We start from the raw sequence: 6,000 nt of genomic DNA, 5'->3' as shown, positions 1-6,000 counted from the left end.
TAGTTTAGTCTAACTTCTCATTTTCTTTTGACACGGTGTAATAAGGAGATCGGTAAGCAGTAGTAACAGCATACAGCAGCAGTAACAACAAAAAGCAGTCCCATGGTAGTTCCAGCTACCAAAACTTTCCGAACTACATTAACCTGATTCCCTTTTAGCCAGGGATATGTAGGAAACCTTTGAAGCAAAGGTTCGGTTAAACCTTTTCAAAAAAATGCTTTACACGGAGTATTCCAACGGGCAAAAATCGCCCGTATCCGCTCACTTTATCTTTGCACGAGAACCCTTCGTATTTTCGGACAAAGTGGGGCAGCTGTGAGCACATGATTTTGCTTCACGAAAACTACTCCAAAAGAAATCAAAAATAAAACAAAATTCTCTTGGGGTGCAATTTTTTTGGGATTTGCATGACATTTTTGGATAATTATTTGTGTTTTTGTCCGTCAATGTTTACCTTGTTGTAGTTAATTGAAAAATACAAAAAAACAAATAATATAAAAATACATGTTGTATGCATATTTAGGATTTAATTATGCATTTAGGAATTAATTAAAACCGTCAGTTGGCTCTAAAAAAAATCACAAAAATATGCGTTTTATTTTATTTGTTGTCATTGTGTGATTTTATTTTAAGGGTTTAATTTGTGTGTTAATTGTTGTAAGTATTAATTAATATTTGTGTAGTTGTATTTGGATTTTATAATTTAATTAGAAATTGTGTTAAAATTAGGAATTAAAGAAAGAAAAGGAAAAGAGTTCAAAAATGAATAAAATTCGGATTGGGCCACAAGGTTTAAAATGAAATTGGGCCCAAATCAATACCAATGCATGACCCAATCCATTGCCTGGTTTCAGATAACCCCAAACGATGCCGTATTGGCGTCTCAAATCTAAGCCGTTGATCAAACTGGATCGAACGATCCAGTTCAGCCCCTGCATAGTTGAAATGACACCGTTTCAAATGTTCAATCCAAGCCATCCATTTTTCTTTGATCCAACAGCCTCAAGGCCTAACCACGACCCGATCCACTTCACCCCCGGGCCAACCCATTCCCCAACTTAAACCAAACGGTGTCGTCCCCTTTAAGTGAATTGATCCAGGCCGTGGATCGTGATTGATCCAACGACCAAGATCAAACCACCCCTCCCCTATATAAACTCAACCTCTTAACCCAGCCCCCTAACCAAACACCCCCCGTCTTCCTGTTCATCATCGTCTCTGAGACGATGCCCCCCAAACCCTAGCTGCCCTAGCTCCCCTTCGCCTGAAACCCGGTGGCAATTACGCCGCCGGCCACCACTTTAACACCCCTGAGCCATCTGACCACCCTCATTACAGATCCAGTACCCGTTGGCTTCGAATCTTCCTGAAACTCCTCAAATCTTCTTTTAAAGATTCGAGCCAAACATGAACTTACCCAGATCCATTCCAAATTCATACCAGGTGACCCTCGGGCCTCCCTCACCCCTAAACCACCACTGGTTCCCTTCGAATCTGACCAGAAACCTTCAAGCCCCAAATCGACTGTATGAACCCTAAAAAAAAAATCCAGAACCTTGGGGTCTGTCCGATTAAATGAAGGGTTGGGGGTCTAATAGACCTTAATCGAGGTATTCTCAGTTGAGAATACTTCGATTAAAGTCCGTTCGACCTCAAAGAGGTCAAGTCCGGTTCGAGACTGGGTCATTTCATTTTTTTTAAGATTCAGAGGTATTTTTCCTTTCCTTCTTTCTGTTCATGTATTCTATGTGTATCTCGTTGCCCATTTTAGTAGTTTGTGTGATTTTTCTACTTTTCTTTTAATTAATTCTGTTTCATCTTCAATAGACCTTTTTTTTGGTCCAAATCTGTCATTTGCTTCTGTTTGCTATAATTGTTATATGTTATAATTTGTATAATCAATATGATTAGTTTCGTCGATTAGTTGGTTGTATTACAACTTCCTGTTTCTGTCAAATGCTACTGGAATCACATGTTGTTGTTTTTTTTCCTGATTGATTGTCGATAATTGTTGTACATTATGGCCTGTATAATCGATTAATCAAGTGTCGTCAAGTAACTTGCTTGAAAAATTAGAGAAAACATGATATCCAGTAGGTTTACCATTTCTTTTGTCTTCTGTGTTAAATGTATAATGAATTGAACCTGTTGTTTTCAGTCTTGTTTATTAGATTACTCATTTATCTCATTGCCCTGATTAATACCATTTCGATTTTCTTCTGTTCTTCTGCCCTAAATCTTTGTGTCTGAATAGGATTGTGAATTGGATATAACTGAAGTTATTTAGGTATTTAACCAAATGAGTTTCAGGTTTGAACTTACATAAATGTAACTTCAGACTTGTAAAGCTTAGGGTAATGAAGTGATAACAGTAGGGTTTCAGGGGTGATTTAAGAATGAAATAGTTAGGAATATATTTTAGTGTTAGTGCTTTGTTAGTGGAGTATTAATTAATACACTAATGGGGAACAAAAGGAAATGGGGGGCTGATTAAGTGGAAAATTCAGACTTAGTGGAGATTTAGTGGAAAATTCTGATTTAGTGGAAAAGGGGGTCGGGCACTAAGTTTGAAAGGGGGCAGGTTGTATAAAAAGGGAAGAGGGGACAATTCAAAAGGAGAGAGTATTGAGAGCTAAAAAGAAAAAAGAAAAGACTGTTTTTTAACTCTTAAAAGAATCAGTAAGAGTGGAGACATATATTCAACTGGAATTTTCAGTTTAATTTCCAGTTTTTCCTAAGTTCTGGTTTCAGAGACATATATACTGATTTCGAATGTATTTAGGTCCAATTGAGCTAGATTTCAATTGAGTTTGGGTTTGACTGGAAGTGTTGAGTATTTGCTGGGTAATTGTCAAGGTTATTTGGCCTGTTTCGAAATTGATTCAAGTCGATTTTTCTTTTGTCTGGTTGCAAATTTTCTTCTGGGCTATGTTTTGATTTTTGGGCTGTGTACTGTTGCCGTTTGGTTATCTCAAAGTGCTGTTGATCATCACTGCTCCACTGACCTCCTCTTCTTCTTCTTACATTTCACATTTCCAGGTACACATTTGAGCCTGATTCTATGTAGATCTCTTGCTGGAAATGAAAAAATGAAATTGAGGCTGAACCTCTGTTGTTGCCTTGCAATTTTAGTGGCTTTATCATGTTTAGATAGAATTATATCGTTTGTTAGTTCGCTCATAGACAATATTAGCTTTGGACTGTTTAAGTTTATGGACCGTTGAACTCTTGCTGATAAGCTTATGAACTTCATAATTGGCAACGTTAATTTGACTTAGATATATGCTGGTGTTGTGTAGTATAATGTGAGGTAACTTGATTTGTTTCTCATTAATTGCAAGAAAAACAAGTCAAATGGTTTGGTTTTGATGTGCTACTTTCAGTGATCCATTTTTTTTAATCATGAACTGCTTGAATAATAATTCAGTAATGCTAGATTGAACTGTCCTAAAATCAATAGGGTATTTTAAGTTCAGGCTATTGAGTAGTTCACATGTAATGTAAATAAAAATTACCTAGTCCAATTGATTAGCTTATTCATGTGAGGCTGACGTTTAGGATCAATACTGTTAAGTTCAATCACTCCCCAGTCTGTGTTCATCTTAGTGACATACAATAACTCATCAGGAACCATAATAGAAAATGATATAAGTAGGGAATTGAAATTCAAGCGATTAGCATGTTATCAATTTGAACAGTGTCTATTCTATCACAAAAGCAATAAGTGAATTTGGGAACACTTTAGATCGAGTTTGGGCCATAGCAATTTTAAAATGTCGTTGGTATAAGTCTGCTGAAATTCCAGGCCATACAGCCTCGTTTTGCTGATTTGGGGCCTTAGTGATTTAGTGCGGGCCCGGGTCTTGTGCTGAATTCCTTCTCGTTTGGGCCTGGGCCAAAGCCTACATACGGTTGATTTTGGTTATAGATTGGCTAGTGATTCTTACTCTTTGGGCTTCCCTTGGGGCCTAATGACATGTTTAGTTTAGACCATCATTTAGCTTGCATTAGATCAATGATATTAACCAAGTAGGATTTTCCTTATTTTAGAGACAAATAAAAATAGAAAATCATAGTTACTTTAGGTTTGCCCTTTTAAAATAAAAATAAGATGAGCCGCACCGAATAAACTATAATTTGCGGGGCCCTCAATAAATATTGTACTAGTTTTTAGACTTCGGGATGGGCCATTTTAGTGAATTTCACGGCCTTCCCCAAAATAATAACGCATTAGTCTCTTTAGGCGCGTATTTTAATAACATTACCTTCATAAACTCGGGTGCACATTTATGTGTCTCAAATCCAAATCCCAATGAAGTCGAAATGTGTCAACAACCACGGGTGCATTTATGTGACGTGATTCAAGACGTGTTTTCACGACGTTGAAATTCTCTTTTAACACAACAATAATAAAAGCGACTAAAAGTTAAAATTTGCACATAGACTCATAATTGTTAAAATCAGATAATTTACGCCAAAGATAACAGTTGAGCGACCGTGCTAGAACCACGGAACTCGGGAATGCCTAACACCTTCTCCCGGGTTAACAGAATTCCTTACTCGGATTTCTGGTGCGCGGACTGTAATACAGAGCCATTCTTTTCCTCGATTCGGGATTCAACCGGTGACTTGGGACACCATAAATCTCCCAAGTGGATACTCTGAAATAATTGAATAAGTCCATTTCGAATATTGTCACTTAAATTGGAAAAACTCCCTTGTGCTTTTATCCCTCGGGGTAGGTGCGTGTAAAGAGGAGGTGTGACAGTACCTACAGTGACTATGCCACACGGACAGATCCAAGCACAACTCTCAGCTATGCAGGTTGTCAAGGGGGTCAAGAAGGGGGGGCCTACGTTCGTGGCAACCGTTGCAAGTCTAGAGGAAGACAAGAATTTTCAAGAGATAGTGCCGCCATGCATAGAGAAGTTTCTTGAGGAAAACAAAGATGTCATGCCCGAGGAGTTACCTAAGCACTTGCCTCCTAGGCGAAAGGTGGATCACAAGATTGAGTTGGAGCCAGGGGCTAAGCAACCCGCATTTTCCCCATATCGTATGGCACCGCCCGAGCTGGAGGAGCTCAAGAAAAAATTGAAAGAGTTTCTGGATGCTGGACACATTCGCCCATCAAAGGCACCTTTCGGCACACCAATATTGTTCCAGAAGAAGAAGGATGGATCGCTGCGCTTGTGCACAGACTACGGAACACTTAATAAGGTTACAATGAAGAATAAGTACCCGATCCCGCTCATTGCTGATTTGTTCAATAGACTTGGGCAAGCCAAGTACTTTACCAAGGTGGATCTTCGAAAGGGCTACTACCAGGTTCGCATTGCGGAAGGGGATGAGCCAAAGATAGCATGTGTGACGAGATATAGAGCCTTTGAGTGGTTGGTGATGCCCTTCGGCTTAACCAATGCACCGGCCACATTTTGCACCCTTGTGAACAATATTTTTCATCCCTACCTTGATCAGTTCGTGGTAGTTTACCTAGATGACATAGTCATCTACAACAACACCATGGAGGAACACATGGAGCACTTAAGAAAGGTTTTCCAAGTCTTATGGGAGAACGAGCTATACATCAAGAGAGAGAAGTGCGAGTTTGCACAATCAAAGGTGCACTTCTTGGGCCATGTCATTAGAAATGGCGAGCTACGCATGGACGAGGCTAAGGTACATGCTATCCAGGAGTGTGAGGCACCCATAAAGGTAACTAAGTTGAGATCCTTCCTTGGCCTTGTTAACTACTATCGCCGGTACATCAGTGGATACTTAGCAAAGGTCGCACCATTGACTAAGTTGATAAAGAAGAACAAGCCATGGGTTTGGATGGAGCATTATCAAAAGGCGTTTGAATGCCTTAAGGCAGCTGTAACAAAGGAGCCAGTCTTGGCATTACCTAACTTTGCCAAGACATTTGAGGTGCACACAGATGCCTCAGACTTCGCCATTGGGGGTGTCCTGATGCTGGATAAGCATCCCATAGCATTTGAGAGC

This window comes from Nicotiana tabacum, chromosome 1, assembly GCF_000715075.1.
Source record: "Nicotiana tabacum cultivar K326 chromosome 1, ASM71507v2, whole genome shotgun sequence".
NCBI classification, from domain to species: Eukaryota; Viridiplantae; Streptophyta; class Magnoliopsida; order Solanales; family Solanaceae; genus Nicotiana; species Nicotiana tabacum.
This window is presented reverse-complemented; position numbering follows the sequence as displayed.